This window comes from Callithrix jacchus, chromosome 10 (genome assembly GCF_049354715.1).
Source record: "Callithrix jacchus isolate 240 chromosome 10, calJac240_pri, whole genome shotgun sequence".
Lineage (NCBI taxonomy): Eukaryota > Metazoa > Chordata > Mammalia > Primates > Cebidae > Callithrix > Callithrix jacchus.
The window spans coordinates 90813100-90833266 of record NC_133511.1 but is presented as its reverse complement, the minus strand read 5'-3'; the positions used below and the strand labels follow the sequence as shown (position 1 = coordinate 90833266).

Genomic DNA, 20167 nt, shown 5'->3' with positions numbered 1-20167 from the left:
CACAACATACATACAACTATACAATCTTTGATAAACCCGACAAAAACAAGCAATGGGGAAAGGATTCCTTGTTTAACAAATGGTGTTGGGAAAACTGGCTAGCCATGTGCAGAAAGCAGAAACTGGACCCCTCCCTGACACCTTACACTAAAATTAACTCCAGATGGATTAAAGACTTAAACATAAGACCTGGCACCATAAAAACCCTAGAAGGAAATCTAGGCAAAACCATCCAGGACATAGGAGTAGGCAAGGACTTCATGAACAAAACACCAAAAGCATTGGCAACAAAAGCCAAAATAGACAAATGGGACCTAATGAAATTCCACAGCTTCTGCACGGCAAAAGAAACAGTCACTAGAGTGGATCGGCAACCAACGGAATGGGAAAAAATTTTTGCAGTCTACCCATCTGACAAAGGGCTGATATCCAGAATTTACAAAGAACTCAAATGGATTTACAGGAAAAAAACAAACAAGCCCATTCAAAAGTGGGCAAAGGATATGAACAGATACTTTACGAAAGAAGACATATATGAGGCCAACAATCATATGAAAAAATGCTCATCGTCACTGGTCATCAGAGAGATGCAAATCAAAACCACATTGAGATACAATCTCACGCCAGTTAGAATGGCGATCATTAAAAAATCTGGAGACAACAGATGTTGGAGAGGATGTGGAGAAAAAGGAACACTTTTACACTGTTGGTGGGAGTGTAAATTAGTTCAACCATTGTGGAAGACAGTGTGGCGATTCCTCAAGGCCTTAGAAATAGAAATTCCATTTGACCCAGCAATCCCATTACTGGGTATATATCCAAAAGACTATAAATCGTTCTACTATAAGGACACATGTACACGAATGTTCATTGCAGCACTGTTTACAATAGCAAAGACCTGGAATCAACCCAAATGCCCATTGATAATAGACTGGATTGGAAAAATGTGGCACATATACACCATGGAATATTATGCAGCAATCAGAAATGATGAGTTTGTGTCGTTTGTAGGGACATGGATGAATCTGGAAAACATCATCCTCAGCAAACTGACACAAGAACAGAAAATGAAACACTGCATATTCTCACTCATAGGTGGGTGATGAAAAATGAGAACACATGGACACAGAAAGGGGAGTACTAAACAGTGGGGTCTATTGGGGGGAAAAGGGGAGGGCCAGTGGGAGGGGGAGGTGGGGAGGGATAGCCTGGGGAGAAATGCCAAATGTGGGTGAAGGGGAGAAGAAAAGCAAAGCACCCTGCCATGTGTGTACCTACGCAACTGTCTTGCATGCTCTGCTCATGTACCCCAAAACCTATAATCCAATAAAAAATTAAAAAAAAAAAGAAAAGATGCTCAAAGAATTTTTAAACATATTACAGAGATACATATACAGATATAAAATAAAATTAGAGTTTTATGTGATACATGTTATGACAGAGAGACATAGAACTCAATTGAAATGTACAACAACAAATAGATAAATAAGAAAAATAGTATTCCATTATATGTACACAAAAAGAATACTATTCAGCTATAAAAGAGAAGGCAATTGTGTCATTTGCAACATTTAACATGTTAAGCAAAATCAGCCAGATACAGAAAGACAAATACGACATGACTTTACTCATATATGGAATTCAAAAAAAATTTATCTCAGAGCAGTAGAGGGCAGAATATTGGTTACTATAATCTGGGAATGGTAAGGAAGGGAAAGAAAGTAGAAGAAATTGATCAACCAACATGTACAAACTTAAGTTAGATAGGAGGAATAAGTTCTGGTTTTCTACTGCACAGTAAGGTAACTAGTTAACAGTAAAGTATTGTATATTTCAAAACAAAAAGAGAAGGTTTTAAATATTCTCACTACAGAAAAATGATAAATATTAGAGATAATGGATTTGCTAATTAATCTGATTTGATCATTAAATAGTGTTCACATGTATAGAAACATCACATTTACCACCACAAATGTGTACAATTATTATGTGTCAATTAAAAATAAAACTAAAAATTACAAAATGTCTTATTCTTTATGTAAAGTTTAGTAATAAAGAAAATTAAATCATTCACAATTTGAACATTAAATCTATTAATTTATTAATTCAATAACTTTATTTTAAGAGAAATTATCATTTGATGCACACTACTAAGGTATTTGGAAATCTATAGAATAAAAGCAACATGGGTATAAACAAAGAAAATTTGGTCTATTTTATATGTTTTCAACCACTGAAGAAATTTGTTTTCATTGAGTTAGAGAATGCATGACAGCTGGAAATCTATATTTATTTATTGTTAGTAAAACATTTTTAAAAATGTGTATGAAAGTACATTTACTTTAGTGATTGCTTCTAATTGCAAATACATGCAATGGGAAATATAAACGGTATCCTTTAAATAGCCTATGCTCCACTTAAAGCAAACCTCCACATCACAGCTTCTCCATTCTTTATTTTCATTTTTGACATGGTGTTGCCTGAGAATTTGGGGGAGCACACTCCTTCCCTCATTTCATTATATTTATAAATTTATGTTGGAAGAAGGGAGCCATCTGTGATTAAAATGTGCCTAAGCTCCCAGCAGAATACAAGGCATTAAAAAAGAGAAGAAACCTATATTAGTGACTCTGAAGAAAACTATCTGGGCACTTAATGTTCTAAACTTGAAAGAAAATTTTCTAAGTGTTTATTTCCCCTTATCTGCTGTTTTGTTTAGACTCCACCTATTTGATCTCTTTAACTCATCTCTTTTAACTCATCAAATTACCTGGACCAGGTGAATTTTCTATGCTTAGTAATTCTTATTAATTAAAAATAGCACAGAGTCTTTCAAAGTCTTTTAATGGTTTAGAAGACATAAAAATTTCATGACATACACCTCAAAAATAGTCACCACAATGCTGGCTTATTGTTTCAGAATGCTTCATTTTCTCCATTTATATTTTATCAGCTAAAACTAGGTATCTTTGTTTTGTCCTGGCTCTCATTGAAATTTTTTGTCTACTTCTGATGATGTTTACATACAAAATGTGTTTTCTCTCACAAAATGTGCTTTCCTCTACATCCCCCTGTATCACCATGTTTTACCTTTTATATACAAAGATCATAGTACCAAATAAACATTCCAGGAAACAAATATTTTATGTGAGCACATTTTTACTCCTTAAAGGCTGACACAAAACTATATTAGAAAATGATACTGTAGGCAAATCTTTTGAATTTCATTAGTCTCATTGTTAGCATATATAGCATAGATTAGTTAATGGTTTTCAAGTTTACTTAATTGAAAGATTTGTCTAGAGAATACTAAAAAATAAAAAATACATATTCTATAGCCCCATCTCACAATTATTGAACAAGAAATTTATGACTTTGAGGCTGAAGAGACAGCATGTTTCAACAAATCTCTGTACAATCTTGATTTAGGAAACAATTACATATTCAATAAGTTTCTTTCTGTTATTTAAGATATACTGATAGAAAATTCTGGAGCCTTAATTTGGGTTAGCTCCATAGAATTCAGTTTCAATTGGAAAGGATCTTAGAGGTAAATAATCTAAGTTTCTTATTTTATCCTCTTAAATAGATTTGCTGAAGTTAGCTGACTCCTTTCCTCTTGAAATATTTTCCTCTTGAAAATATTCACAACAGGGTAGTTGTGATGCAAATATAACAAAAACAAACAAACATTTCTACTTTTTTAGGACTCTGATGAGTTTGGGACTTCAGAAAAAATCAATCTGGCACAAGCACCTACCAACCACCATTCCATTTCTTCACTTGAAGGGCATTAGTTACAGTCCAGATGGGGGAATTCTTATCTTGGAAGAAGTTTCTAATTGTCATTTGTCTTAGACCAGTGTAAACAAATCACTAAACCCATAAGCTTTTAGAATTCAATATTCTGCCAAGAATATGAATTGATAATAGCTCTTAGCCCATAAAAGTATGTGTGTGTGTGTGTGTGTGTGTGTGTGTGTGTGTGTGTGTAATAATTATATATGTCTGGGGAAAAAAAAACACGAAAACCCTGCATTCCAAATTTTCATACTGGGTACTTGGTTCATTGCCACTACTTCATGGATGTTTAGTTTAGAACTACTTTGTCTGTTTTCTCTGGAAGCCATAGGCAAAATTTAGTTTATAATTATTGAGGAATAACTGCTGAATATTTAGCTATTTTGAGTTGATTCACACCACTGTACTCAATATGAAAAAGCTATTTAACAATTTACTGTCTCGTAAAAAGTATACATTGAAAATTTTGTTCATACTGCTTTTCGAGTATGATCGAAAGTAATAGATAGATATTCCTTTATATGTTAAATTATGATTGCTGTTATTAATTGTCAAAATATGGAGTATATGGTATTTTCATAGTAATATATGCCTTTTGTAATTTCATTTGGTTATTTTATTATAAATGTATAAGATTTGTTAACTTAATAATTCATATGTAATAATTACTTCATTATTTTATTACTTAAATTTTGAAAGATTGCGTGATTTTTTTTTCAGAAATCTATCATGAGGCTGTGGAAGTAGTTTAAAGAACATACTATGAGTTTTCTTAGAATGTATAATGATGGTAGCCCATCCAACTTAAAAAAAAAACACATACTTTGTAATCAGAATTAAAATTTTTCTAATTCCAACTTTGACAACTAAAAAAAAAAAAACCCAACAACAAATAAATACTTTTATTCACTTAGTAAAAGTTCAAGCTTGTATCTAGCCTAAATACAGGTGTCAGTGGAATTTGTTTCATTTAAAAACAGAATAATTAGACACAGGTCTAAGATAATTTTTTGACTGACATTTAACTTTAATTATACTGATTTTTTTCCTTTTAATCAAAATGACTTCTGATCCCAAATCTAATGTCCACATATTAAATGACAATTTCTCACAATTCCATAATTAATCAAATTTTTGCTATATTTCCTCCAAATTTAATAATCACTTGCCTAGGAAATATTTGTTGACCTTACCAAAATACACTCTGCACATAGATAATGTATATTCCCATAGTACTGAACATCTGCTAAGTTTCTCAAAACAATTTACAAAAATTAATTTGTGAAGTCCAATTGTAAACACAATGGATGTTTACAAATTCGAGTTTCAGTGAAACATATTTAAAATAGTTATTTTACTACAAGTTTCAATAGAATGTAATGGAAAAGTTATGTATATGGACATACCAGTCCTGTGAGGCATTCACATTTGCTTTGCAACCCATCTCCGGGGGAAGTGCTAATTTTTTATCAAATCACATCAACAGTTCTCACACTAGGTAACTATTATCTTTCAGTAAAAGTGCTAATCAATAAAAGGGAAATACAATACGTATTTGGGTGTTTCTGAAAACAAGTACTGTGAAGCAATCAGCTGTTAATAAGAAAGTCACAAGACTGTGTTCTGATTTTGTTTTGAATGAAAAAACTTTATGAAATATAATGACAAAATCTAAAGTACAAGTATCTTTCTACTCAGTGTGGCATAGGCAATTGTGGCCATATTCAAAAGGATTTTTCAGACCAAATTCTCAGTTTTATCTGAAGAAACGCCCTAGAATAACTGAGTCAGCCTCAAGGTTCATAAGGTTATGGAAGAATATGAATACTGAAGTTCTTAGACTCAAAATTTGCATGTAATTTTTTGAAAGAAGTATTTGCATTGCATATTTCAGTGGAGTGAATAAGGTAGATACCATATTACCAAAACCAAACAGTACTGTCATTTGATATTAATGGCTCAGTGATGAACTCCTTGCAAAACTGTAAATAAAGCTTAATGGAAATCTTACACTGATCCAGGTGTTAACATGTAAGATAATGGCTTGCAACCGATTTTCTTGACTTCTATACATTCAGAAAGATTAGAAAAGAAGCACAGCAAAATGAAGATAGTGGACACTCTGGTCACTGCAATTTGAGTGTATATTTTGAATCACAGTAAGGTGTTACATGCCTCCCAGAAATAGTTTGCTTTTCTTGACTCAATTTTGTAAGATGTTATATTGACAGGAATGAGACCACCTTTTAGGACTCTTTTGAAGATTGAGTGAGAAAATATATTCAAATTACCTAGCAGAGTGTCTAGCTCATGATCACCCATTCATTTAATGCTCATACATAGTCGACAATTAGCCAGGCACATCTTTAGGCATAGATAGGACATTGATTACTGAAGCAAACTTGCTAGCTCCATGGAGTGCTTATCCTCATAGCAAAGATAGAGAGCAGAAAAATACATAATGAAATGTCAGTCGTGATGAACCCTTTAAACAAAAGCAACATAAATAAAGAGAAAATACCAAAAGGGAAGAGATGAGCATTTTATATGTTTAGGCAAAGTCTATGGAAAGAGACTGTGATGGACAGGTTTGAGGGTCAATGAATCTGGAAAAGATTGGGCTAGGAGAAGTCCATATAGAACCATTGCATGTAAAAATTTTAGATTTTTTTAATACATTTGTCAGGAAGGGAGTTTGAATATTGAAATCAGATCATTCAATTCATATATCCAACTACTATTATAATTACTGTGTGGAAATAGACTTTAGAGCTAAGAGCAGCAGCAGGAATACTAATTAGCTGTCCAATTAGTAGTAGTCAAGGTGAGAGAGAAACATAAATTAGATAGAGTGTTAGCAATGGGTGTGATTAGATGGATTCAATGATGTGATTTACTTTGAAACTGTAGTTTACAAATGTGCTAATAGAATCATGATGGGGTGTGAAAGAATGAAAAGGGTAAAGATGACTTTAAGTTTATAGTAGCTATCATTTTTGAGTGTTTACTGTATGCTGGAATATAAACTTTAAGAGGTAGTTGTAATTATTTTTATCATCCCCATTAGAGAGGCAAGTCTTTAGAGCCAATGCACTTCAACTCTATAATACAGTGCCTCAGCAGAACTAACTTTACTGGCTAGTAAGTTAACATTTTAAATATGTGATAAAAATAGTGGCAATACATTTTGATTTCATGTGATACTCATATGTGGCAACTTTATAAAACTTAATGTTTAGAGAAAGGACTATGAATATTCTTAACTGTTTAGTCTGCTCTCTCCTAAAGGATAATCAAAATGACTTTCTATTAACTATGTCTAATAATTTCAAAATGCAGATGTGATGTGACTATGGCTTACTAATTTTGCTTCAGATGATTGATAAGTTACTCTAACTATTAATTAACCTATGACCTCAGAATTGGTGTTAGACACATCTTAACACATACCTTAGATTAAGAACATCAGATCATAAGTGCAATTACAAAAAGTACCTATGATTCAACAATGTATTACTATTTATTTTATTAATTATTATTAATTCAAATACATTAATGTAATTTTACTATTATTTTTACTTTTAAAAGAATTGATATTCATAAATAAAAAAAACTTTTAATAATAAAATGTACTATTTATTGTGCACTCACCAAGAACAAGTATGAAATTAAATGGCTGGCATATGTTATTCGTGTGTCAATTTTTATATCACAATTTATTCTCTGACAAGTCTACAAAATAGACATTGCTTATATTGATTTCCTACAGGAACTATAAAGATTAAAAGGTTAAGGAATTGATAAATGCCCAAGCTGAGAATCATTTCTCTTGTTTCTGGAATTCCAAAGCCCATGCTCTTAACCCATAAGCTCTGACAATTCCCATATAGTCCCCTTGGAATTTGTAAGAGGTTCATGAGTAAATACAGAACCTGATGGATGTTTCTAATACTTTCATATTACTTAAAAACTAATAGTCTAGTTTATATATGTATATCTTTTTAATATACATGCAGTAGTATATGCACATAAATGTATATATACACATGTATTATTATATTTTAATATACCCAAAGTTTATTGTTTTGTGAAACTCAGGCTGTTGATGACAGTCAGAATGTTCTAGCAATGTGTTAGTATTCTGTGTTACTTTGAGCAAGTACTACAAATTACCTGGACCCTAGTTGCTCTCATGCAAAATATTTCTTCAAGACTAAAGTACAGCTCTCTAAATACAGACATAACTTAAAATAGAGAAAAATGTGCTTTTTAAATTGGTTAATTTCTCAACAGTTTGGCCAGTCCTCAATTCGATTCCTAGTAAATCCAGAGAAAGGCCAGAGAGGTCTTGCAACAATGTCTTGTAAAAAACAGTCCTGCCATCTCAGGGACTTTCTCTACATTCTTGGATAATGAGCACTTCAGTTCTGTTTCCAATTCAAGGAATAAGCAATTATTTTATGTCATCGAATTTAATAGATTTCCTTTTTTCTATTAATACTGCCATTTAAGACACACCAAGCAATTCTATCCTTGGGACACATTTCATCAAAGTTCTCCTATCTGGATTAGATGTTTCTGCTAGTGCTTTTTCTTCTAGATTAATCTATTTCTGGTGAGGTTGTAACTGGTGAGGATGTAACACACACTGAAATGCTGAAGAACTTTCAATCAAAATGATATCACAAGGCAATTTCAATAAGATTATTTTGTGGTTTAACATGCTGAAGATCCAAGAAGTAATACTGCCATATAAATCTTCAAAGAAACTTCACACTTCCTTGATTTAATTGAATTTAAGATTCTGGTTAGCTGCAAGCCAGCAGGACAGCTTTGCTGTTGGTGAGATGGTTTTGGTCTATCCAAAAGTACCTCAACAACTACTTCCATACAAACATATGTGTATATGCCAAAAAAATTTCTGTTATCCTGCTTTGTTTGAAACTGATTTCTTTTCTTCAGTCTTTATTTAGTTGATATATGAGCATAGGTTAGTTAATTCTGAGGAGCTATGAACACAAAATAACTAACTAATAACTCCTTTTACATTTCCTGTATGTATATCCATCTTGTTCTTGCAATTAAATTACTATAGCATTATTAATCATTGCTATTTTCTGAAGTTATTTTCCAATGCCAACCCAAACTAATCCTAGACACAAGGTTGCTAGCAAATTGTCCAGATTGATTTATAAGTATAAATTAAGCATATATTAATTGCCTATCAATAAATTGGGTTTACCTATAATTTAAGGAAACAGAAAGATTTATTTTAAGCTATATAAAACTGAAAACAACAAACAAACTTGCATTATTTAATCAAGTGTTTGAAGAATTACTTCAGAACTATAAACTGCCAAATTTGTTTTCAGAAATATAGAATTCACTGATTATTTCTTTTTCCTATAAGGACAGATATTTGTTTCAAAACTTGTTTATGTATTTTTAAAAATTACTAAAATCTCATTTTGTTTAATATAACTTTTTTAATGCAAAAACTTGTCTCACATCTGGAACAAATGGCTTACTTCAGGAAGGCAAGTATTTTAGTTCTAGCAAAATATTTAAATTAGTTAAGCATTAGAGAAAACCTAAGAACGTTTTTTTCACCATTTAAATTTCTACTGCATATTATTTATCTAAAAGTCTTATAAAATATAAGTTAATAAATACCAAGTTGGGAACTCTTACTAATCTCATTCCTTATGCTTTGGAACTCATTATCTCATTTTGTCTACTTTCATACCATTAAAAGTTTGAAGATCTAGCTAAAGCTCTATGTCTTGCTGGGATTGAAAGCCACAAACATGAACAAGAAAACAATTCTACTCTCCACTTCTTCACAATGCAAAAAGCTGAAAATCTACCTGGTTTTAAATGAAGCAAACTGATTAGTACTTTGTTGTACCTAAAGGGTTTGGATTACCTAATTTGCCTCTGACAAGTACTGGGTAAAGAAACAATATTGCATCAGTAATAGTCAAAAAATATGTTTAACTTTGGGTGTAATAAGCCATTATTTTAAAGAAAGTTATTATATTCATATATTTTATTGTAGTTTTTCAAAGGCTGATTCACATAAAGTTAGCAGCAAGAAAATTAAAATATTTAAGACAGTCTATTCTGAGATTAGGAACATGGGAAATTTTTATTTCTTCTTTGAACTAGTTTTTGATTCCTCAATCTTAAACCCCAATGGAAAACATATTACTAAATTGGACATTAAGATAATGAATTATTAACATAGAACAATAAATATGAAAATACCAATCTGAGTAGAAATGATGAGATTTTAAATGAAGGGAGTACACCTTCATTTAAAGTGTACTTTCAGTGTGGGCTGGAGGAGACCTAGCTTATCAGCTCACTTCTGTATCATAGAAAAAGGAGGATAAGGAGGGAAGGAAGGAGGAGAAAGAGGCCACAGCAACCTTTTATAAATTAATCTTCTCCCTCACAGTGAATTACAGGTTATTCTTCATGAATGTAGAGATAGTTTTGTCTTGAAATTTGTGCATTTCATTTATTCTTGTCAGAAAAAGTATAATATTACAAAGTCTGAATGAAAAAATGTGATAACTCCAAATTATTTTCTAGATTTTTTCAAAATTAGTTATGAACTGGTAAGCTACCATTCAACCCAGCAGTTCTGCTACTGGGTGTATATGCAAAAGAATATAACTTGTTCTACCAAAAAGACACGTGCACTTATACTTCATTACAGCACTATCTACAATAGCAAAGACACGGAATCCAACTGGATGCCCATCAACACTGAACTGGATTAAAAAAATGTGGTACATATGCACCATGAAATACTATGTAGCCATAAAAAATGACAAAATCATGTCCTTTGCAGCAATATGGATGCAGCTGGAGGCCACTGTCCTAAACAAATTTATGCAGAAACAGAAAAACAAATACAGCATGTTCTCACTTGTAAGTGGGACCTAAACATTGACTATACATGGACATACAGATGAGACCAGAGACTACTAGAGGTGAAGAGGGAATAGAGGGGTCAAGAGCTGAAAAACTACCTATAGGGTACTGTGCTCACTACATGGGTAACAGGATCATGTACATGAAACTCAGTGACACACAATTGACCTGTGTAAAAAACTGCACATGTACCCCCCAAAACTGAAAGTTGAAAAAAAAAGAAAAGTTGATATTAAGAAAGTTTAAAGCTAAGTATTGAGAGGAAGCTGGCAGTAGAGAGAGAAGGGTACTTACTATGAAGCTGAGTGTGTGTGCTGAAATCCTGGGATCTGAGATTCTCTCATATTCTCCAAACTGACAAAATCCAAGGCCAGTAAATGGCCCATTGCTCATCCTAAATTTGAAGTTTCTTCAAAATCCTAAGTGACTGTGGTCTTGGTATGAAGCAAGGTCACTTCCAACATAAAGGCATCTTGCTGAGTGTGTATCAGTGGGAGAACACAATTACACAGCAATACCTCTATGAATTTCTTTAAATATTACAAGTTAAGAAAGTGCATAGTTTGATACTAGCATTATTTATTTTGACAACATGAATTCTTTTTAGTATAATATTTTACTTATATGATATCCTGATGGAGAATGCAGTATATTATAAAAACAAATTTTCCTATTCTTTTGAGCCTCATTATACCCTAAATATTTCCATTTTTAATCATTACTTGACTTATTCCAGTGAAAATAAACACAGTGACTACCACTTAACGGCATTGCACTGCCATAGCAAGGGTATGGAGTCACAGCATTTCTAGTAGCTGGAAAAAGAAGTGATCTCAGAAGAAGAGTTAGAGAGGTAGTCCCACCGAGAGAGGTGTTTGAGGAGATAAAAATAGAATTGCAAAGAACCTATGTGACTATTCAAGGAAACATATTCCAGTCATATAAATTGCTCAGAAAGAAGACTGGACTGTGCCTAATTTGAATTTCAGAAAGGTTTGTGTGACTGTTCAGAAAAGGAGTGGTACAGAGTGAAATCAAGGGACAGACATGAAATCATTCATTCTGAAGGGGAGTCTTTGGATAATTTTGAACATAATTTAATTTAAATTGTATGCATCTGGGTGAAGTTTAAAATACTTACTAAAGAAGATCAAGTGGTGAAGCAGGAAGACTTTTAGAAGTCTATTACTGTATTCCAGGCTATAAATGAGGGTTTAATCTAAAGAGGCAATATTGAAAGCAATGATAATTGGTTGTATTCATGAGTCATGAACTTCTAGTATATGAAAACAGTTTGAGAATATACTAAAGCAGCCAAAGTGCATTCAAATCTCAAATCTCCTTTCTCTTTAACACTGATGAATTCTGAAGTGCCGTACTGGGAGGTGTTCAACAAAACTTAATCTTTAAATGGTGTTTCTGTTGTACAAGTATCCAGAAATCTGGATCCTTGCTTACATTGCTAGTTCTATAACCATCCCAAATGTGGACTATTTTCTTTGTAATCCTAAATTTTAAAAAGAAGTAAGTCACAAGTGACGATTATTGACAATCTTTTCTTTAATATTATAATTTAATGTATCTTACATGACTCAGTCACTTTCAGGAGTATATATTAAAGTTAAAATACCTAAGTATCAATGGGACACAATCATAAGGATTAGAAAGCCCACATACTTCTTATTTTAATATCTCTAAAGATACTGATAGCAAAGTAATATTTTCTTTGTTAAAAAATAAAAAATGCCTTTGTATTGACAAATTTTATAATTTAATAGTACATAGACAAATACTGAGTCCCTAAGATAATTAAAATAATTTTAACACTGTACATTTCTATGATTTATAATGTATAATTATCTTAAAGATATAGAAGGAATTTAAATAGCCTTATTTTCTTATTCCTTATTATTTTGGGCTTGCCATTTAGAATACATGTAATCATTCCAAAGTGCTTTAACTTTTGAAATATTTCCAAATCAGTGAATAAATGTAGTGATAATATCTACTTTATAGAGTTATTATAAGTATTAGATATGATAATAAATATAAAGCTTTTAAAACAGTATGTGGTACAAGATTAGGATTTAATGCATGCATTTTACTTATATTAGATATTTTGCATTTATATAAAATGACTTCCATCCTTGTGTCAGAATGACTTCACCAACTTTTAAAATTATTTCCACACAAAATAGTAAAATTTAATGGAAATAATAAGGATACAATGTAATAATCAAAATCAAAATAAGTGTGAGAGTTGGATTTCCTTTAGCCAGCATTGTGATATCAGAGAAAGCTTTTCCATATCAGAAAAAGGAGGATAATCACACCTGAATTACCTCCCCATCTCATTAAATTGCCTAACAATTCATATTAGGGATCACATAGTAAATTATGGATGCAAACTGTTTACTGTGCTTTCATATGTTTACAGTTAAGATATGTAATTGCTAATTGGAGTAAACATCTATGGATACTGGAAATTAACTAATTAAAAAAAAATAAAAGTGCAATGGTAGTAGTTGTTGAATGAAAAGCACCATATGGTGAAGTACAATTGGAAGTTGGAAAAAAGATGATCTAAGTTAGGATATGTGGTTGGGCTTGCTGAATTGTGGGAGGATATCATACAAAGAAGTGAGAAAATATATATATTTGATTGGTTTCTAGCATCAAATATAGTACTGAAATTCCTTTATAAAAGGCAAATTTTAATCTACAATGTTTTTTTAAAATTTCCATGAAAAATATATTTTCTTAAAGAACAAAAAAGATTTACACATAGATGTATAGGGGTGTCTTTATAAGATGGTCACATGATATCTAGGGCTAGACTGTTAGATATTATAGATTAATTAGCACACATTCTTGACAGACCAGAGGCCCCAAAAGGTCTGTAACATTGTCTTTTTTTAATAGTTTTCTACAAAGTTTATTTTTAATTGACAAATAATATTGTATATATTTGTAGCATTCCAAGTGGTATTTTGATACATGTATATATCTTGTAGAATGATCAAATCTGAATTAACATATCCATTTTCTCAAGTATTTAACATTTCTTTGTGGTAATAACATTTAAAATCCTCTCTTTTAGCTGTTTTGAAAAATTTAATAAATTTTTCTTAACAAAATCCCTTTGCTGTGCCATAGAATACCAGAACTTATTCCTCCTCAATGTAACTTTGTACCTGGTGACCGAGATCCCCTCTGTCCCCATCTACCCCCACCTCCACCCTCTATTAACCACCATTCTACTCTCTACTTCTGTGGGTTTGATAGTTTTAGATTCCACATATGAAATCAGATGGTATTTGTCTCTCTGGGCCTGGCTTTTTTTACTTAATATAATGTCCTCTAGGTATCTTTATGTTGTTGCAAATGACAGCATTTAAGGTTGAATATTAATAGTATTCAACTGTGTATATATACCGTATAATTTTAATTTACTTATACATTGACTGATACTTGGGTTGTTGTTCCCATAAGATTTTGAGACACTTTGAAGTTGAACCACCTGATGTTTACAAAAATGAGATTATGTCTCCCTGACTCTCAGGTCAAAACATGCCCCATTACACCAAACTGTTTCTTCTTAATTCAAGAATTAGGAGGTTTATTACTGAGTTTGTCTATGGTGAAAGAAATCTAGTAATTCAAATATTTTTATACATATCATATTACTAGAGAACCAGAAAACTTTGGGAATTTAGTGATTCTATGACAGTTCTAAGCATTTTGTCCTTTTTACATCTAGAAAGCTGAGCTTCTCTCTCTTAAGTTCTCTCTACAGAATGGTCCCTGGTCCAATACCTACATACTTTAAAGCTTAAAAACAGCTTATTTAAATATTAAAAATAAATGTATTTTTGAATATATTTCCTTTATTATTATTAATGATGGCTATTAGCAACAATACAAAGAAAGATGAGCTCCTTAAAAATTACTTACAGTATGGGACTCATATATTTCCTAGGGTGTGTAGCTTTTGTTCAAATCAACTTTAGTAGATAACCCATAATAATTCATGACAATTATCATAACCTGGATTCAAAAAATGACCAAATTACTTTCATGGATGAATTATTTCTATCAGAACTCAGGTGCATAGAAAAGATTTCTAATATTTGTGCCCATAGTCATCTTGTGAAATTGAATTTTTATACCAAAGGCTTTCTAGATCATATAACTTCTGACAAATGATTGCTTTGCTTTCTCATATTATGTCACCGAAGTACTTATGACACTAAGTAACTGATAACATGTGAATACAAGTCTCATACAGTTTTTGATACTGCTGTGTCTATAGCATACAAAATATAATATTCATGATATACATGAGGTTATTACTAAAGAAATTTCACAATATTTTCTTAACATTTCATGTTTCATATTCCTGTAAAACTTATAACTATGCCAGTAATGATTGCTGTTTATCTAAGTAGTAAGAAATGGTCTATTTATAGAAAATCTGGTGCCTTGCAATTTAAAAGGGGCCTAATAATCGGGTCATAAGAATAGAATGAGCTTATTCCAAAGTTGAGTCCATGAAACACTGTGAGAGTTTCAATTATTTTTTTTTGCTTCTGTGATAATTTAATAAAGAAATGTACAGGTACAATGATATTTTATGGCATATAAAAATATATCCATATAATATATCTAGTACTTTATGAACTTATTATTAATATATTTCTAGAAAAATCAGATGATTGGGCAATTTTCATTTTCAGTGAATGCAATAAATCCTAAAGGCAGAAGTTGAGCCCTGGACTGAATATCTTCTACTTATCTTTTCAGATAAAATTTCTATCCTTTTCTGCTCTGCTCAGTGCCTAGGGTGGATGACACTAATCACTGGCAGGCTTCTGGTTTCTGTTTGGTTTGACCAATGGAAAGAAATGACAGTAGATAGAACGAAGTGAAAATAACAATGTCCGTTTATTTATTCCCACAGCTTCCTCCCCTGTTGGGTATCCTCAGGAAGCTATATTTCTATGGTCAAGGACTACAATCCTTCTACTCACAGACCTAAATCTCCATACAGATAACTGCTTCCTCCTAACCCATAGGAGCTGAAAAGATGCCTACCTCATGCTGATACGGCCCTGATGTAGTGAATAGCCCTTATGGTTTTCCTTCCTTGTTCATACACCTTTGAAAAATAGTTTTTTTGATACTAACACCCGTGAATTGTCTAATTTGGGTGTATCATTTGTTTTCTGCCCTGATTGTGATTGATACAACCCATTTTCAGGTTTTTGTTATTTTTTTAAACCCAAAGAGAATTCACTGGTTTGTCTTTTTTGATACACTGCTCTACTCCCTATATTATCCTATCTTGATATACCTCAATAATATCTACATGTATATATATCATTCAGAATTACATATATAGATCTCTCTCTCTCTCTCTTTTCTCTCTTCTCTCTCTTCACTTAGCATTCAGCAGATGTTAGTAGTTTACAGAATGTACATTTGCAAATATGACTCCTTACCAAGAAATGTCCTTTTTATCTCTGTCTGCCTGGAAAACTGTTATTATTTTTCCAAATCTCAGATGATGTAAAACTTCTTCCACTATACCTTCCTGAAAGTGCTCTTCCATCCCAGGTACAAATAATTACTGCAGCCTTCTTAAGACATATATTCTTGTTTCTTGTTTTACTTTCATCACTTCATTGTGGTTTATTTATATGTTAACTTATCCAAACTCAGATTGCTCCTTGAAAGTAGAATTATGTCTTATTCATTTATCTACCACAAAAGATTAGTATAGGACTTGATACAGAGCAAGTGCTCAATAGACATTTGCTAATCAGATTAGTATAAATGTAATATCTGATTATTGCTTCCATTTTCATCCATATTGCTGCAAATGACAGGGTTTCAGTCTTTTTTATCGCTTAATAATAATCCTTTGTGCATATATACCATATTTTTGTTATTCATCTCTTAATGAGCATTTAGGTTTATTCCATATTTTGGCTATTGTGAATTGTGCTGCAGTATGCATGTGAGTGCAGATGTCTTTTCAATATTAGTATGTTGTTTTCTTGACATATTTAGAGCTGTCAGGGTATAGAGAGTGCTTGCTGTGCTACCCTATACTGCTTACCCACGGCTGGGAGTGGAGAGAGGAGGGTATTTATCAGGAAGCTGAATGTGGGCAGAAATACTGGAATTCAAGATTCCCTCATACTCTGAAAACTGACAAAATCCAAGGCCTGTAAATGGCTTACTGCTAGTCCTGAAAATCTTTTTTCAACACGCATAGCCACTATGGTATTAACATAAAACTATGGCATCTCAAACATAAAGGCATCTTTCTGAGTGCCTGTGTTGGCAGGGATGTTGAGCACACAATTATACAAGCAATACTTTGGCACAGTTTTATTGTTCTTTGCTTCTTAAATAAATTTCTGCAAATACTGCAAGTAAAGAAAGTGCATAGTTTGATACTAGCGTCATTTATTTTGACATCATACATTTTTTTAGTATCATATTTTGACAGGCTTTATTTATATAATTTGCTCATTGATAACATAGTATGCTACAAAAACAGGTATTTTAACTCCTTTGAGCCACATAATACCATAAATATTTCCATTTTTAAATCACTACTTGACTAGTTTCAGTGAAAATAAATACACTGATTATAATTCATTGGTATTATAGAGCCATAGACTGGTTACAAATGCCCGGGTTACCTCTTATACAATAAGGAGCATCATTCTCCGACGACCCCTTTTCTCCCAGTTTACACTCAGGACTAGATATTTTAAACCTAGCTTCTAAAACACTTACTACTTCTTCTTCTTTTTTTTTTTTGTATTCAAGTAATTTAAACTAAAAATGACAGACAGGTTTGCTATGAAATCCTTACCCTAGGGTCTTGACCTGGGTATAAGCAGTGCTTTGGAAAACAAAAAACAAAACAAAACAGAAAACAAACAAACAAAAACACCTTCAATATGCAAACACATTTTTAGTAAAATACTGTTGTATCAGAAACAAAGACTATTTTCTCAAAGTATATTTCTTATTGTGATATATGACTTAATAAATGTTTTTTTCTAACAGACAGACAGCAGTAGCAGTCATTTTTAAAATGATATTTATTGGCCATGTTTTCATTCTAGAAATACTCACTTATTGGTTTAATTACTTCTAAAGTGCTTATTAAAGATTATTTTAATAAGTAGGATGGTACTTCCAGACACTGTTTCCCAATGCAGAACAACTTTACAAGTGGAAATACATTTTAATAATTATTTATCTTCTATCTCCTACATTCTCTTTTTTAAAAAAGGCAAATTTGCACATAAATCCCTGTTGTTATACTCTTATGTCCCATGCCATCTCTTGCTTATATTTCTTATCACTTTAATTTCCCATGAAGATGAAGTTAGGAATAAAATATTCTAGTTAATATTCAGAAATGTTTCCAGTAATAATTCTCAGGATTCAAAGAAAAGCTAACTCTTCTATGCTTCAGAACACAAACAAAAAAATCTATAAATGATCTCAGACTCATCCTCTGCAATATATATTTAAAATTGTAAAGAAAACATGCTTATCTTAGGTTTAGGAGAGAGGCTACTCATTAAAGACTAAAGCAAAATTCTAGCATGTGTTTCTCTAGCATTTATTTCTGGCAGTCAAATGATCTATCTATAGATAATCACAGATCCATCATAAGCAACATATATTTAAAATGACAAAGAAAGCATGCTTCTCTTTAGTCTATAAAAAAAGGTTTCAGATAAAAGACTAAATTAGAAGCAAAGGATGCATAATTTTCGAGTACTGTATTTATTTCTGACAATTGTAATCATCACACAAAATTATGAAGACTATTATTCCAAAAATGGGTATGCCTAATAGATGTCAAAATTAGGGCAATTAGCATGTTGATATTTTTTTACAAATTCAACAGTTATTTGAATTTTGCCATTAAATTGATCACATATGCACCCACACTGCAAGAAATGTGAGATTAAACTCATTATTCAATATTGCACTATTTGAAATAAAACACTAATTGTAAATTCAATTCAGTGTTCCTGATAATTTAATCACAGAAATTAATAAATTAAGTCCATCTAGGTTTTAGCCTTCATCATTAGAACCCGCATTATATGGATACTCATTCATGTGGTATTTCTTCAGGTTTAAAATTTACAAAAGCAATTGTTTTACAAGGTCTTTTATTTTAGTTACAAAAGAAGTGCAGATGGTTAAAAAGATTGCTGTCATATTCTCCTTTGTTTATTTGCACTTTTGCTATTGTAACTTCCATCTGAAACTTTCTACCAAGAACTCAGTAGATTTATGAAAATAGTTTGATTACAATGATGTCTTCAACGCTGTGTTAAACTGCTGTATAAAACATTCAGCCCCACCTCCATGCTTTTGTCTCTGCTCAATTTCTCCATTTAGAACATCCTTTCCATCTCTTCAGCACAAGTATAGCCATGATTAGGAACGCCATTGGTGGAGACTTATATTAATCACAGGGCAATAAAAGGGTGTATAATTGAATTTAGCATTTGTCTTCTATTGCTTTATCATCTTATCTTTTCAGGAATCTGTATCATAACATTCGATTGAATTATCAAAACTACATTTATTGAGGCCAGCTATTGTATCTGTTATTTATTTCATGCCCAGTGCTCTTAGCCCCACCTCAGCTCATTAAATTCTGTAAACAAAGACTTAAGTAGAGCAAATCCTACTGTAAATAAAAATAAAATATGTGAAAGGTAACTTGCAGAGTGGCTGATACATAGTAGATTTAGTAAATGAAATAGTGCACTTATGATAAATGATTTGTGATGCTCCATGTTTAATTATGTCTCCAGAACTTTTTATAGTAACATCTCTCATTTTATTTTTTGCAGTAATTTGGAGATGCAACAAGTATATTCAGAGGTAGCTGTGGAGTAATATTTGTCAGCCAATGATGCATTATCATTTGAAAGCATTATCAACATGTCACTTAAAGCCTCTCTCAATCATAATGTCTTTTTTAATTATTATTTTTAAATTTTGTGGGTAATTAAGTGCATATAATTGTGGGATATATAAGTTGTTTTCACAGTTCTCCTTCGAGTTACAGACAATCCCATTACACTCTAAATTATTTTAAAATGTACAATTATTACTGACAATAGTCACTGTATTGTGCTATCAAATACTAGGTCTTATTCATTTTTTAAAAATTTTTTGTACCCATTAACCATCCTCACCTCCCCCTATCCCCCAGATCAAGCAATGGGCAGAAGATCTGAATAATCATTTCTCAAAAGAAGTCATAATTTCTTTTGATAACATCAACCCACATGCCTTGACACATTTCCCAGCTCATTCACTGAGATATGGAAATCTCAACAAATGAGGAGTCATTGAAACTTGGAGC

At 31.9% G+C, this 20167-nt stretch overlaps 1 long non-coding RNA gene across 1 annotated transcript in view; it reads left to right on the top strand.

Moving 5' to 3' along the window:
- The window catches only part of LOC128929163 (uncharacterized), a 208798-nt gene extending 189041 nt beyond the window's left edge, over positions 1 to 19757 (top strand). The window contains exon 4 of the long non-coding RNA XR_013522909.1: positions 19650 to 19757. This is a non-coding gene — a long non-coding RNA (uncharacterized LOC128929163). The remainder of the gene's footprint in view (positions 1 to 19649) is intronic.
- The last annotated feature ends 410 nt before the right edge of the window (positions 19758 to 20167 follow it).